The sequence below is a fragment of the Musca domestica genome, unplaced genomic scaffold, assembly GCF_030504385.1.
Source record: "Musca domestica strain aabys unplaced genomic scaffold, Musca_domestica.polishedcontigs.V.1.1 9, whole genome shotgun sequence".
Taxonomy (NCBI): domain Eukaryota; kingdom Metazoa; phylum Arthropoda; class Insecta; order Diptera; family Muscidae; genus Musca; species Musca domestica.
Genome location: NW_026712435.1, coordinates 16,431,345 through 16,448,770, shown reverse-complemented (window position 1 = coordinate 16,448,770; position 17,426 = coordinate 16,431,345).

Here is a 17,426-nt window from a genome sequence, read left to right as displayed (position 1 = left end):
TCTCATATTGCAATTTATTTTTACAGTTTTGGAAATTTCCCCTAATAAAAATGGGAAAGATTGAAGTTTGGGATATTTTTCAAAACAATTGTAATTTTTAATTTAGTTTAGATGATTTTTCAAACCAAAGAATGAGTGAACACTCTAGTCATTAGTTTTAGGAAGGTTTCAGCACAAAACATCACAAAAGATGAGCGAAAGTTCTAGTCATTAGGTTAAGTTGCCATTGGGAGTTAATTTCTAGTCAAAAATACCAAGTACCCCATACTCACATAACTATTTTTTTTTTTTGTATTTGAACAAGAAAATTTTAGGAGAAATACAGGCTGACTAATTTCGGGCCCGAAACATTCTCTCCTACATCTCAATTTGTACAGAAAAAAAATTTAAAAATTTTTTGAAAAAAAAAAAACATCATAAATCCCTCTTTTCTAAATTTAAAGATTTTTTAAAATTCTAAAATTTTCAATTAAATTACTTTCATATCTCCAAACTACTGCAAATTTCCCAAAAATCAAAAAACAGTTTTGATTCCAGTTTTAATTTAAATTATATAATGTTGATAAAAACGACAAAAAATCATAAAAATAATACTGAAATATAACCCAACAAATAATCAGGAAAATTGATAATTTTTTGAAGAAATAATTTAAATTCCAAATTTTTGTAATATTTTCCCTTAAATAAAAACAGTAACAAAATTAAGGAAAATACTTAAAAAAAATCAAAACAAAAAAAAATCCTAAAATTACGTTAAAACTTCAAAAAAAAAAAAAAAATAGGAAATCAATAATTTTTAGAAGAGATAAAAAATTCCCACAAAATTCCTAAAATTATAAATTAATTTTGAACATTCTATTTGAAATTAAACTTATATTAAGCTAAACAATTTTCTGAACCAAAGAAGAAAGGATTCTAGTCATTGTTGAAGATTTTTCACAGTTCAAACCAAAGTTCTAACTAGTCACTATTTTAAAAATTAATAGGAATTCTAGTTTTTAGTCATAGGATCGGCATTATTTCTAGTCAGGAAAATAACATTTCCAAGCCTAGTCTTTAATTGAAAAAGAAAAATATTCCAACAAAAGAACAAGAACCAAATTTAAATAACAACAACAATTTTTTTTTGGCAAATTCTGTGTTTCAACTTCAATCCTTTTAGAATGGAAATTTCCAAAGCAATTATTTCTTTTTTAAGTAATTCATTAAAAACTTGTCTATATATTTCACATATGATCTCATTTTAATGATTTAAGATACTTTTAGATAAAATTTTCAAAATTTCCAATTTGGAATTTTCCCCCCAAAACAAACAGGCTAAAAATGTGCAGTTTAATTTAGGATTACCAAAAAAAAAATCTGAAAAAAAAAAAAACAATCAGCTTCATAAGATCTCAGTCAATAATATTAGGCAAACAGCAAATTTAATTTCTCCCAAAAAATTCAAAATCAGGCAAATTTTGTGCAGTATTAATTTTTAAGGTTATAGTTTTTATGATATATTTATATAAATAATTTTTCAATTATGAAAGAAACAAAAACGAGTGTGAACTCTAGTCATTCCATTCAAATGTGCAACATTGGTGTTGTATGTACTAAAAAACTGTAATATTTTCAAAAATATTCTCAACACCAAATCTGTAATTTGAATTAATTTATTTTAGGATTTATTTTTAAATATTTTAATTAAGATTATAATAATCTCGAAAAAACCACCAGCTACATAAAAACACTACCATTAATAATTAAGTTAAAAGGTAAGAAAAAAAATGAAAACACTGGACCTTATAAACAACAGTACAATATACAAAAAAATATGAAAAATAGAAAAGAAAAAAATATATTTTTTATAAAAATCTCAAAAAAAAAAAAAAAATAATAATAATATTAAGAAAATAATGCGGTTGTGTACTTTAAAAAATATAATATTAAGAAAACACAAACAACAACAATATATCACAACATTATTGTTCCTTAAAACAATAATATTACAAATTTGGTTAAGAAACAAAAAAGATCTAAACATTTTATATATTTTTCTATACATAATATTTTCAAATATTCCAAAAAAACGCATCAACAAACACACACAATCATATCTCTGTACATACATATGTTTACACAAGTCATACAAAAAAAAAAAAAAAAAAACAACAACAACATTTTTTACCGTCATAGTATTTTTTTAGCATTCAACAAAAACAACCAGAACAATCTTGTCAAACATGGAAACATTTGTAAATAAATTTCTTATATGTGATACTATTTTATAATCAATCCATTAATATTAAAGTTAAAATTAAGTGTATATTTTTTATATATATAAAAAGACTTGAAGAATATAGTTTATTTTTATACGCAAAAAAGTAGTTGTAAGAATATTATATACATACATATATTTTTATATTATTCAAAAACAATGAAAAAAATTACCAATAAATGAGTTTTGAAAAAGAACACATATTTGACTTTTTATTTTGGACATTTGCTCGTAACTGGTTCCGCGATTAGGGGTTTAAGACAGAATAGAAAAAAGTTCCAAATTTATGAACTAAGATGGCATTGAAAATTGGAATCTACCGAATCATTTCTACAGGTATATTAGCTGTCATTTTAGTGGCTAGGCGAAGACCAATTTCAGCAAGTTCTATCTAAACTTTATGTTTCACCGTCTCTAGCGATATTATAACCCCACGGTAGTAGAACTAATATGCCGAGCAAACTAATCAGGTTAAGCAGCTCTGGCCAATTAAAAAAATGTATAATAAATATATATACAGGGTGGGGCAAAAGTAAACTTCCCATGTTTTTATACCCTACACCACATAGTGGTAAGGGTATTATGTCTTTGTGCATTCGTTTGTAACATGGAGAAGGAAGTGAGATAGACCCATAGTTACTTTTGAGGATCTCCATAGAATCACTTTCTGCGTTGATTTATGCATTTCAGTCCATCTATCCGTCCGTCTGTCCATGTATTCTTGTGAACAAAATGCAGGTCGCATTTATTATCCGATTGAGATGAAATTTTCCAAACAACACTTGTTTGGCCCAAGGAAATTGGAGATAATCGGTAAAAATTTAGATATAGCTCACATATATATATCTTCGTCCGATTTGCCTTTTATTGTGCACCAAATGTGTAATATCAGTCCGAATAGTATAGAATTTTGCACATTCAACCAAATTAGGCCTGAAAATAAGTATGCCAAATTTGATCGAAATCGGTTCAGATATAGCTATAGCTCCTATACATATTGTTCATCCAATTTGTTATTTTTGTCCTCAGCAGCCGTAATATGCACTCTGTAACAACAATATTTGGAGAAATATATCAAATACAGCTCAGAAATATCTTTGCTAAAATTTTATCGAGATCGGTTCAGATTTGAATATAGCTCCCATATATAACTTGGTCCGATTTACATTTTATTGCGCACCAAACGTCTAATATTTGCCCAAATGGGATGGAATTTGGCACATACGACCAAATTGAGTCTAGAAGGTAGTATGTCAAATTTGGTGAAGATCGGTTCAGATATAGCTATAGCTCCCATATATATTGTTCATCCGATTTGTTGTATTTGTTACCCACAGCCGTAATATGCATTCCGTAACATCAATATTCAGGGAAATATATCAAATACAGCTCAGAAATATCTCTGACAAATTTTATCGAGATCGGTTCCGATTTGGAGATAGCTCCCATATATATCTTTATCTGATTTCAAATTAATTGTGCACCAAATGGGCAATACAAGTCCGAATTTAAAAGACACAAATACTTCGGCATATTTAGTCCTTTGAACTTGGAATTCTCCCATAAAAAAATTAATTGTTATGTGGAGCTCTACTAAATTAGCAAAGTTGTGTAGGGTATCATAAGGTCAGCCCGCCCGACTTTAGGACTTTCTTTACTGGTTTCTGGATGTAATTAATAAGAAGTAAAAAAGCTGTAAGTTCGGCCGGGCCGAACTTTAAATACACATTTGGAACGAATTTGGCAAATAAAATCCGTTAAAAATTCTGTTATAATCTTAAAAATTATTCGGTATATTAGGGTCTTTTAGGACGACGTGGATCTGTATAATCAAAACACCGAATATAAGGAGGTACTAATATATAGGTCTATACCAAAACGTGGACCTGCACAGACAATTTTCTGTCATAGGCTGTGGTATCCATTACGAACATCAAATACCAAATTTGAAACAATTCCGCTGAATAGTGTCGCTAAAATCATCAAAATACAAAATATCGGTAGGTACCGTTATATGGGGGCTATACGAAGTCGTGGACCTACACAGAACATTTTCTGTCCTATCCTGTAGTATCCATTACGAATTTTAAATACGTTATATGGGGGCTATACGTAGAAAGGAACCCGCACAGACAATTTTCCGTCTTAGGCTGTGGTATCCACTACGAACTTCAAACACCGAATTTGAAACAATTCCGATGAATAATGTCGCTAAAATCATCAACATTCCGAATATCGGGAGGTACCATTACATGAGGGCTATAACAAAACGTGACCTATATTTTCAATACAAAAGTCCTGCAGATGTAATATACATTTGAGTAATATTTTATCAATTTACTTCATTTTGTTCGGAAGTTAGAGTGATGTCCACAGACGGTCAGAAGGACGGACATGGTTAAATCGACATAGATCAATAATAGATATATAGTGGGGTCTAAATGTATATTTGGAGGTTCCGTTTGTAACGGAATGACAACCTTAATATGCCCTCCATACTATGATGGAGGGTATAAAAAGAGTGGTGAAATAACGCCGAGACGCAACGAAGCTCAGTCTTGCTACGCAGGCGTATAGAATTTCGGAAACTCGTATTAAAAGGATACAACGAATACTATTTTCGATTTTGTCAACAGATGTATACCCCTAACCTTGACTTATAATTATTCCAACTGTTGACTTTTTATGGGAGGTTCCGAAGCAGTTGGCCAATATTGACCAATTCGTATCTGACCTAAGACTGATATAAATAGTACAAAGTGACAAATTTGGATTATATCGACTACTTCCTGTACTTTATATAAGACTAGCTGAACCCGGTGCGCTTCGCTACCCCTTTTGATTTTATATGCATTCAAAATTTTATTTACGAATATATGTTGGTTAAAAAAAAAAAAAAAAAAACAAATTTAAAAATTAAAAAAAAAAAATAATTGCACTACTTTAATGCGTAAATAACCAAAACCATTAGAAAAGCCGTAACATGACATACATACACGAAGGGTTTGTCCTTCGGATTTATTTATTTCATACCAAATACCAAGCGTGCAGTAAACTGCAATCGTTTGAAGTTGAGTGGCATTTCTATTGCAATGAGTGAATTCGAGATGGCAAAATACTTCGCCGTAATAAGCGTATTTCAAATCAATTGTTGTGTTGTTTTTTAGTGTTAGCCAAGGCGTTGTGGGTCAATGGTTCTTATTAAAATCATATCCCAATCTGATCCGATTTAAATATAATTTAAAAAAAAAAATACTTTTACACCAAACTCCTCAACACCTTTCATATTTCACTGAAATTGGTGCGTCAAATATGTGAAATCGCCCGATAATATATATATATATATATATATATATGGGAGCTATATCCAAATCTTAACTAATTTTGAATTAATTTGTCACATTTATTATTGTAACCAAATTCCGCCACACATTCTGAATTTCATTGGTATCGATCATATATATCATGTTTGGTGCATAACATGTATGAAATCGGCCGAAATATATATATGTTAGCTATATCCAAACCTCAACTGATTTCAATATAATTTGGCAATTTTTTCTGGTGCCAGATTTTGTCTCTCTCGCTTTGGGTGCATCAAATATGTGAAATCGGCTGAGTATATATATGGGAGCTATAATCAAATCTGAGCGTATTTGAATATAATTTGTCAAATTTATTTTTGTACCAAATTTAGCCACTCATGCCGAATTTCATTGGAATCGGAAATACGTATCGTGTTTTGTGCATCAAATATGTGAAATCGGCGGAATATATATATATTTGAGGTATATCCAAATCTAATCCGATTTTAATATAATTTGACAAATGTATATTTGTTTTAATTTCCGCTACACATTCCAAATTTCATTGAAATTAGAGATACATAGCGTGTTTGGTGCATCAAATACATGAAATCGGTCGAAAATATATATGGGAGCTATATACAAATCTGAACCGATTTCAATTTAATTTGACAAATTCATTTTGGCTTCCAATTCCGTTACTTATTTTAAATTTCATTACAATTGGAAATACATATCGTGTTTGGTCCACCAAATACATGAAATCGGCCGAAAATGTTTATGGGAGCTATATCCAAATCTGAACCGATTTCAATATAATTTGGGAAATCAATTTTTTTAGATAAAATCTATCACACTTTTCAACTTTCATTGAAATTGGGGATACATATCGTGTTTGGTGCATCAATTGCTTGAAATCGGCCGAAAATATATATGGAAGCTATATCCAAATCTGAACCGATTACAATATAAATTGGGAAATCAATTTTTTAGATAAAATCTATCACACATTCCCAATTTCATTGGAATCGAACATTCATATCGTGTTTGAGGCATCAAATGAACGAAATCGGTCGAAAATATTTGTGGGAGCTATATCCAAATCTGAACCGATTACAATATAATTTGGCAAACTTATTTTTTTTCCAAATTCCGTTACTTATTCCAAATTTGGAGACCGTATCTTCAACCAATCAATAGATATGTGCATATAAAATCTAAATTTTTGGGAGGTACCTCCGATTCTGATGCTATATATCCAGTTCCAAGTGGAAATTCAAAAATGTATATAGCCTATGTTACTTTCAGGCGAAGTTGCAGTATATATGGAAATTTTCAGGAAAATCTATTCAGCGGTTTTCGAGTCCATAAATTACAAACAAACATATAAACATTTTCCTCTTTTATAGATATAGAAGAAGAAGATATGTGCAATTTTTTGGAAAATGTGGAAATATGCATGAGGTAACAGATACAGCGGACCGAAGTATTCCGCTTTTATACTTCATCTAATACAGATAAAAATATTGGTATGTGCAAAATTTTAAGAAAATCGAACATTCATATCCAATTTTTGGCGAAATTATAAATTTCGATTAATTACGTATTCATATCAGATTTCTGGTTAAGAAAAATATTTAGATGTAGACTTGTTTCAGAAGTTATGAGAGATATAAGCGTTGGAAATTGTGACCCTTTGTGGGTAAGGTACCAGAAGGGGTTGGCAGAATGTATGTGTGTGTGGAAGAGAGTTGGATGCCTATTTTGCTTTCTTTAAGCGTTTTGTTTTTCAAAATCTTGAACCCTATGCGGAGAAGGAATGGTCGGACCTCTACCATCTTTATAACAGATCTTGTGTTGATGGAAGTATTGAGATGTACCAAGTCTGAATGGAAATTTCGTGTTATATGAGCTTCATTGATATTCAAAATTGTATCCTTTGTGAGGGAGGTACTGAAGGGATATACTCCATCTTTTCATCACATCAGATCTTGTGTTAGTAGAAATAATGAGATGTGTGACATATGAAGAGAACCGGTTGCTTATTTCGGATTTCATATTCGTTTTGGTTATTCAAAACCTTAACCCTTTGTTGGGGAGGTATCAGAAAGAATGGTCCGATCTCTACCATCTTTATTTCAGATCTTGTATTGATAGAAATATTGAGATGTGCCAAGTCTGAATGGAATCGAATTTTATGAGCTTCATGGAGGTTCAAAATTTGTCCCTTTGTTGGAGATTCCCAGAAAGAGTGGACCGATATATACCATCTTCACACCAGAGCTTGGTTAATAAAAATATTTTGCTGTGTGTAATTTGAAGGCAATATGACTCTTATACCACATTTTATAAGAGTTATAATTATTCAAAATGTTGACCCTTTGTGGGGGAGGTACTTGATAGATATATTGTCCATTATCGCACCTGACCTAGCACTGATGAAAATATTAGGATTTGCAAAGTTGGAGCAAAACCGGATTACCCTTTCTTCTTCTGTGCAGTAAAATATTTTCTTTGAAAAATTCGACCTTTTGTGGGGGAGGTACCAGAAGGAGTGGACCAATATTGCCCATCTCCGAACACGACTAAGATTGGATTAAATCGGATAATCCAAAAAAAAAAAGTTTTTCGTGATGGAATTCAAGCGTGATAGTGTGATTTCTTTATATTTGGTTGGTTCTAGCATTTAAATTTGAATAAATCTTTTGTGGCTTCGCAGTGGCCGAAAAATGGCTCGTGAACTGAACATATCGCAATATTCCACAAAGTCATTGAATTTCCAAAAAAGTGGAAGAACTTACACCGCTACAGAAAGAAAATAGACTCAAAGGAGCTAAAGAGTTGCTTCGCTTGGCCGGCCGAAAGTGGTGAACTGCCGAATTTGGGTTTCTCCGATGAGAAAACAGGTGGTTTGTAAACAAACAAAATGATCGTGTTTAGTTGCCAAAGAGGCCAGCTGAAATTGTGCACCTTCGGTTGGCCACCAGAACTCAAGCGCCCGCCATGGTGATGGTGTGGACCGCCATAACAGCCGATGGTCGCTCTCCGCTCGTATTAATTGACCGTGGCATTAGAATAAATGCCAAATATTATCGCGAAAATATTCTGGAGGGTGTATTAAAGCCTTGGGCATGCAAACATTTTGTCCGCAGACCTGGGACATTCCAACAGGACTAAGCACCATCGCACTTAGCACGCGTCACCCAAGAACGGTTGCAAAATGAGGTTACTCACTTAATTTCCAGCGCGCAATGGCCACCAAAATTTCCGGATACCAATCCGTTGGATTATTGTGTCTGGAGTATTTTGGAAAGCAAGGTTGGTACTAAAAAATACCAAAATGTCGATCACCTCAAATAAGCGCTTCTCCGGAAATGGGCCAAAATACCGCTGAGCAACTTTCGGGCAGCGTGTGACGGTTTCATTGGTCGTTTGAAGGCCACAACTCGTGCTAAAGGTGACCAATTCGAAAAAATCTAAACCTATTATTATTATTATTCTTATTAAAATTTAAAAAAAATTAAAAATTATGGCGTTTGACTTTCTTGCAGTTTTTTATCTCACCCTGTGTATACTTTGTTATGTCTAAAAAAATATTATTTCGATGAGTTGGTCCACTCCTTCGGTACCATCCCACTAAATTAAAGTGAATAAAGTGTTTTGAATAATCAAGACAAGATAGGTTTTAATATAAGACATAAGCTTGGGTATATTTCTGTCGCAACAACAACACCACAAACTCAAAAATTAAAAAAAAAAAAAAAATAACACAATTATTGTAATACTTTTATGCATAAAAGAAAACAAATAGCTTGGTCTACCAGCGCGTTAACATACCGGGATCAGCTGACCATGAGAAAAATAGAAACATGCCAAATTTTATCCGCATACACAAAGGGGTTGTCTTCGGATTTATTAATTTCATAGTTAATGCTTCTCAATAAAATCAAATTCCCAATCTGACCCGATTTCAATATAATTTGACAAAATTTACTTTTTACACCAAATTCCGTCACACATTTCAAATTTGGAGACAAAATCTAAATTTTTGGGAGGTGCCTCCGATTCTGATGCCATAACTACAATTCCAAGTGGAATTTCAAAAATGTATATAGCCTATGTTACTTTCAGGCGATTTGCAGCGGTTTTTGAGTCCATAAATTACAAACAAACATTTTCCTCTTTTATAGATATAGACAAGTAAAAAAGCAGTAAGTTCGGCCGGACCGAACTTTGAATACCCTCCACCATTTGGAACGAATTAGAAAATTTTGAAAAAAGTAAAATCCATTAAAAATTCTTTTAAAATCTTTAAAATATCTAATATAGGATGGTGCCGATATATGGGGATATACGATATTGTGGACCTGTAAAGACAAATCTATGTCTGCGTGTAAAGTACTCACAAGGAACTCCTTGTGTGGATTTTCAGATAATTCCATTGAAAAAAGTGGCTAAAATCATCAAAATACCGAATATAGGGGAGTACCGTTATATGGGGGATATACGATATTGTGGACCTATATAGACAATTCCGTTTCAGGGGTAAAGTACTCACAAGGAACTCCTTGTGTGGATTTTAAGACAATTCCGTTGAAAAATGTTGGTAAAATCATCAAAATACCGAATATCGGGGGTACCGTTATATGGGGGCTATACGATATCGTGGACCTATATAAATAATTCTCTGCCGAGGTAGAAAGTACCCACAAGGAACTCCTTGTGTGGATTTTAAGACAATTCCATTGAAAAATGTGGCTAACATCATCAAAATACCGAATATCGGGGGTACAGTTATATGGGGGATATACGATATCGTGGACCTATATAAACAATTCTTTTTGAGGGGGTAAAATGCTCACAAGGGACTCCTTTTGTGGAATTTCAGACAATTCCATTGAAAAATGTGGGTAAAATCATCAAAATGCCGAATATCGGGGGGTACCGCTATATGGAGGCTATACGATATTGTGGACCTATATAGATAATTCTCTGCCGAGGTATAAAGTACCCACAAGGAACTCCTTGTGTGGATTTTCAGACAATTCCGTTGAAAAATGGGGGTAAAATCGTCAAAATACCGAATATCGGGGAGTACCGTTATATGGGGGCTATACGATATCGTGGACCGATATAGCCCATCTTCGAACTTGACCTGCCTGCAGACAAAAGATAGATCTGTGCAAAATTTTAGCTTCCTATCTTAATTCGTTTAGGCTGTAGCGTGTCTGTTGTAATCACGCTACAGACAGACGGACGGACGGACAGGGCTAAATCGTCTTAGAATTTTACGCTGATCAAGAATATATATACTTTGTTGGGTCTAAAATGATTATTTCGATGAGTTACAAACGGAATGACGAACTTAATATACCCTCCATAATTTTTTTGGTGGAGGGTATTACAATGGATACCAGTTGTAAGTAAATCTCTTATATATTTTGCATAAATATTTGGACGAAGGTTGGAATTAAAGCTTCACTAATTCATCTTAAACACTCAACGGAAACCCGATGAAGCTAAAAAAAAAAACAAAAGTGAAAACTAAAGCTTTATATTGCCCCTATTAAAAGTCTACTTATCGCTTACGGTACCTTTGTGTTTACAGCCCTCATCTTTTCAATTTTATGCGGCTGCGAAACAGCAACAAAGGCAAATGGTATACAAATTACCTCCCATTTTTAAAGCGAGATTGATGGATGTAACAATTAGAGACCTAATTCTTCTTCTCCATTCTTAACAACCACTTGAAGACGTTTACGCCCCTGAAGGCAAACCGACACTCATTCACTCGCTCACGTAGACGCGTCTTAGACATCGACGGTGTATTTGTGGCGGTAGAAAATATATCCTTAAAGGATAGCTTGACGCAAATAATTGAAGAGCGAAATAAAATGAAATCATTTAGGGCAAAGCAGAGCAATAAGAAGCCTATAATTACCTTATGAATGAGCCGCAAACACTTGAATACCACCATAAATGTGTGGATGTATGTGCTTGTGTGTGTAATTTATTTCTAGCTCTTGTGGACGACACAAGGATCTTGAAGCTTTTTAAGAATATAGAGGTTCACAGTAAAGAGGGTTAGAGAACTGCTAAGAACACTTGAGGTGTTCAAAGTGGGCTGGATCGATTTATGATACTGAAGCAATGGCTTATTAGGGTTATTATTATTTTTGTTGATACTATTATCAGGGATTTTTTTCTTCTTCTGTAAAATAACGACAGGAACAATTTATTACTTGTTAATTTAAAGTACACCCTAAAAAAATCTGGTTAGTTATAAACAATATTTTAGTTTATATTTTCACTTGGAATACTTTGAAATTTTCGTCAGAGACCTCGTAACATTCTTAGTCGATTTATACTAATTCGAACAAATCAAAACTTTTTCTAAAATTTGATGATATTTCCGACATTTTTTGATTTCAGATCAGATCTCTTGTTGGTAAAAATATTGTAAGATACAAGGATTGAAGAAAATCGGTGACACATTTCGCATATTATGAGAGTTATAGTTATTCAATAATTTGACCCTTTGTGGGGAGGTACCAGTAAAAGAGAGGATCCATATATTATACCTCAATAGTAGATCTTGTGTAGTATTAGGTTGTTTCAAGTGGCCTCAAGATTGTTTATTAAAAATATTGATCCATTGTGGGGAGGTATTAGAAGTAGTGGGTGGATATATCCCATCTTATTCAAAATTTTGTGTAGGAGGTACCAGAAGGTGTAAGCCGGTATATACTATTATCGTACCCTATCTTGTAATGGTTGAAATAATGGAATGTGCTAAATTTTAAAAGAACCTGATGCATATTTCACATTTTCTGAGCGTTTAATATATTCCAAATTTTGACCCTTTGTCTGGATTGTACTCAAAGGAGGGGCGCGATATATCTCATCTTCACATCAGATATTGTATTGGTAAAAATATTAGGATGTGCGAAGTTTGAAAATAATCGGATGCTTATTTCGCATTTTATTACCGTTTTAGTTATTCAAACATTTTTACCCTTTGTGGGGTAGGTACCAGAAGGAAGTCTGCTATACTCCATCTTTGCACAAGATCTTGTAACCGTAAAAATATTGGTATGTATAAATTTTGAAGAGAATCAGCTGTATATTTCGCATTTTATAAGCGTTTTAGATATTCCAAATTTGGACCCCTTGGGGGGGAGGTGCTAGAAGGAGTAGTTCCATCTTGTCCATACTCACACCCGACCTTGCGGTAATGCAAGTATCACGATTTGCAAAGTTAAAAAAAATCAGATCATCCATTTTCTTCCTATGTGGTAAATTTTTTTCTATGAACATTTTGGATCTCATCTCCGAACTCGATCTAAGTTTGACAATACCAAGTTTGGACCAAATCGAATATCGAATCGAGATTTATCGTGCGTACCAACCAGCCAAATGACCTGAAACGGATTAGGTCCAAAGAAACCTAGCGTTATTTCGACTAGGCACGTTTTGGCCGTATCAAATGATATGTGCGCTGTCTAGCCATATGGCTGAGGGTATAATGAATAATTTGTACTGGACAAACTAAAGAGCCATAATTTTAAAATTTGGAATGAGAGTCACAGATGGAGTGCAGGATAGATGTGCCAAAGGAAATTCGAACTATAAGGTTAAAAGTGGTGTTAAACTTGTAAAATGCTACTATTTGGTATTATGTGAACGGATAAACTTGAAATTTGGTATGAGAATCATGGTTGGAAAGTAAGTTTAATATATGAAGGTGGTTTAGGAAATGTGTCCTATAGTTTTAAGAATCCCAGGAACCAATAGAGACCTCAATATTAAATTTTAGGATTCCAGCTTTTTAACCCAATACCCAATTTAGTACCACTTAGTACTTTTCAAAGACAGACATCAACAGCGATATCTATATCAAATTGTAGTATTTCTGCTCTATTACCAATATCCAATATATCTCTCTACCCACTACCCAAGTTAATACCATTTAATACCTTTCGCACAAATATAGGATGCATTTCCAAACCACCGCCAAATCTCAAACACATATAACATCAGCAATATACATATCACATATCCGAATGTTATCTCTATCCTTTAACCCGATAATCAATTAAGTACCACTTAGTACTTTTCGAACAATTATATTACAAATTTCCACCACTACCACCTCTATATTTTAAACACAGACACCAACAGTGACATCTACATTAAATTTCAAGATTGCACCTCTATTTCTTCACCTCCACACGTCCAGGCTACAAATGAACAGTGATCCAAATACCAAATTTCAGATTTCAAGCACCCAATACCAAATTGTTCCAAATTTAGTACTATTTAGTACTTTTCGTGTACTTGTGGTACACATTTCCGCAACCACCTCTTTATTTCAACTTCATCCGTTCACCATAAATCAAACTATTCCAATGTCCGTCTGTGTGTGTGTCTGTCTGTCCGTCTGTCTGTCAGTTGTAATGACGCTATCTTTCGAACAAATTGAGATAGAAGGCTAAAATTTTGCACACATGTATATTTTGCCAGTAGGCAGGTTAAGTTCGTAAATGGACCATGTAGGTCCAAGTTATCATATAGCCCCCATATAACGGTACCTCCCGATATTCGGTATTTTGATGATTTTAGCGACATTATTCACCGGAATTATTTCAAATTTGGCATTTGAAGTTCCTAATGGATACTACGCCTAAGACAGAAAATTATCTGTGCAGGTCCACGTCTTCGTATAGCCCCCATATAACGGTACCTCCGATATTCGATATTTTGATGATTTTAGCGACATTATTTATCGGAATCGTTCCAAATTTGGTATTTGAAGTTCGTAATAGATACTGCATCATAAAACAGAAAATGGGCCATGTAGGTCCACGTCTTCATATAGCCCCCATATACCGTACCCCTCATATTCGGTATTTTGATGATTTTAGCGACATTATTTACCGGGATTGTTTCAAATTTCGCATGTGAAGTTCGTAATGGATACTTCAGTCCATCCCAGATGCCAAATTTGTATCGAATGGTTTTTTTACTTTTTTACTTGTTAATATTCATGAAGCTCATACAACGACACATCTCAATATTTTTATCAACACAAAACCTGTTATAAAGATTGGACCATTTCTCCTGGTATCTCCGCCACATAGGGTTCAAGTTTTTGAGAAACGAAATGAGCATCCTATCTATTCATATTTCACATATCCAAGCAATTTTTGCTAACGCAAGGTCGGTTGTGAAGATTATAGATATCGGCCATCCCCCTCTATCTCACCCACAAAGAGTCACCATTTTTATACCCTCCACCATACTATGGAGGGTATATTAAGTTTGTCATTCCGTTTGTAACACCTAGACCCCAAGAAGTATATACATTATATTCTATGTCGATTTCGATGTACGATCGAATCACTCTAGCTTCCGAACGACATGAAGTAGGTTGATTAAATTTTACTTAAATGTTTATTATGTCCACATGACTTTTGGTATTGAAAATGGTCCGTGTAGATCCACGTTATTGTATAGCACCCATATAATTGTACCTCCCTATTTTCGATATTTGGTGATTTAAGCGACATTATTCACCGGAATCGTTTCAAATTTGGTATTTGAAGTTCGATATAGATACTTCAGTCTTTGACAGAAAATTGTCTGTGCAGGTCCACGTCTTCGTATAGCCCCCATATAACGGTACCTCCCGATATTTGGTATTTTGATGATTTTAGGGACATTATTCACCGGAATTGTTTCAAATTTGGTATTTGAAGTTCGTAATGGATACTACAGCCTAAGTCAGAAAAGTGTCTGTGCAGGTCCTCGTCTTCATATAGCCCCCATTTAACGGTACCTCCCGATATTCGGTATTTTGATGATTTTAGCTTCATTATTCACCGATTTTTTTCAAGTTTCGCATTTGAATTTTGTAATGGCTTATGACAAATGTTGCCTATGCAGGTCCACGGCTGCATTCGGTATTTTTAAGATTTTAACAGAATTTTTAACGGATTGTATTTTGTTGAAAATTTTCCGAATTAGTTCCAAGTGAGGGAGGGTATTCATAGTTCGGCCCGGCTGAACTTACTGCTTTTTTACATGTCAATACTGTTATCTGGCATAACTCGCGAAGCAATTGCGCGATTCTTTACAACTTGTTATATCTAAATATATCTCTCAACCAGAAACCTGGTATGAACATGGAATTTATTATTTCACTTAAAATTGGATATAAATGTTCGATTTTCTCGTAATTTTGTCCATACCAATATTTTTATCTGTATGGAAATTGAATACTTACATCGATTATATCTGTTACCTCACGCATTAAACAAAAAATATATCACATATTTCATATAAAGTGAAGGAAGTAACCAATATAGTCCAAACCTGTCACATCGAAATATTTATATCATACTTATTTAGGTCCGATACGAAATTAAGAATATTGGCCCATTCCCTCAGAACCTACTCTATAGAGGGTCAACAATTTGAATAATCATAACACAATTTAAAATATATTTAAATAATTAAGAATATTGGCCCATTCCTTCAGAACCTACTCCATAGAGGGTCAACAATTTGAATAATTATAACAGAAGTCAAAATATATTTAAATAATCGAACAATGACTGAGGGTATACATCTGTCGGCTAAATCGATTGGGTGCCATTCAAAAGCTGAATTTCGGGTTCTAAGTAACTTCGTGTGCTATGATTACGGGCATTCCGGTTTTTTTTTCTTGCCTAAGAGTGACCCTCATGCAATATTTTAAAGTTGGTTCTGTGCCAGAACATTTAAAGAATGTTGTGGCTCTTAGTAACTTCGTGTGCTATGATTACGGGACATTCCGTTTTTTTTTCTTGCCTAAGAGTGACCCTCATGCAACATTTTAAAGTTGGTTATCAATCGCTCCGTGTCGTTTAGTGTGTCACTTAGTTGTCACATAAACATCTCATTTTTATGTCGTTACAGTTGTAATTTTTCTTTGAGTGTAACTAAAAGCAAAAAAAAACCATACAAATTGTCACTTTACTCACTAGGTAAACAATGCAAAGCCATGACCGTTCTTCGTCCTTTTCGCTTCCTTTGTGTGTTTCTTAAAGACGCCGGTGAACGGAAATTGGGTGCAAATCCTCTTAAATGGCAAGCAGATGGAGGAAAGTGTTACGAGTGCTTGTCCACCCGTCCATGGGGTTGAATACCAAAAAAGAAGGAATAAAAAAAACAATCTAATTGATTGTTGGTATGGAATAGCAACAGATTTTTGTAAATGATACCCGCACAAAAGCGAGCAAATTTCGACATAGAAAATAAAAGTAAACAAAGTGTGCAATTCTGAGAAAAACACAACAAAAAAGAAAGGTGAAGTGAGTGATGCGATGCGCTGCGATTGTGAGGTAAAAGGATATTTCTCCGACTGGCTCAACATGTTGCGCCGCCTCAAATGAGCTCATACCACCATGACCACGGCGCAATGTTGGTGGTTCTTGTGCTATTGTTGTTGGCTCTAATGATGGTTGACGAAATACCCAGATGTAAAGAAATGCTAGAACACAAAATGTGCGGGCATCGAAAGTACCAACGGAATTCTGCCCTGAAGTCATTTATTAAACAACTCAATATGAGACTGTCCTACAGCGAAACGAAAAGGTGTAAAAATGTTCAAATATTTAAATGGAATATGGGTGTTTGTGTACACAGCCAAAGGCATCTGGCACAGAGGCATTAAAAGGAAGCAGTAAAGATGTACAAAAAGAGAAACATAATAGAATTAAGTATCTTTAGCCGATTAGGAACATATCATCGACGGCAAGATTGAGCTTACATAAAATTGGAAGTTACATTGGCCGATTGAAACATTAAAGGGTAATGTA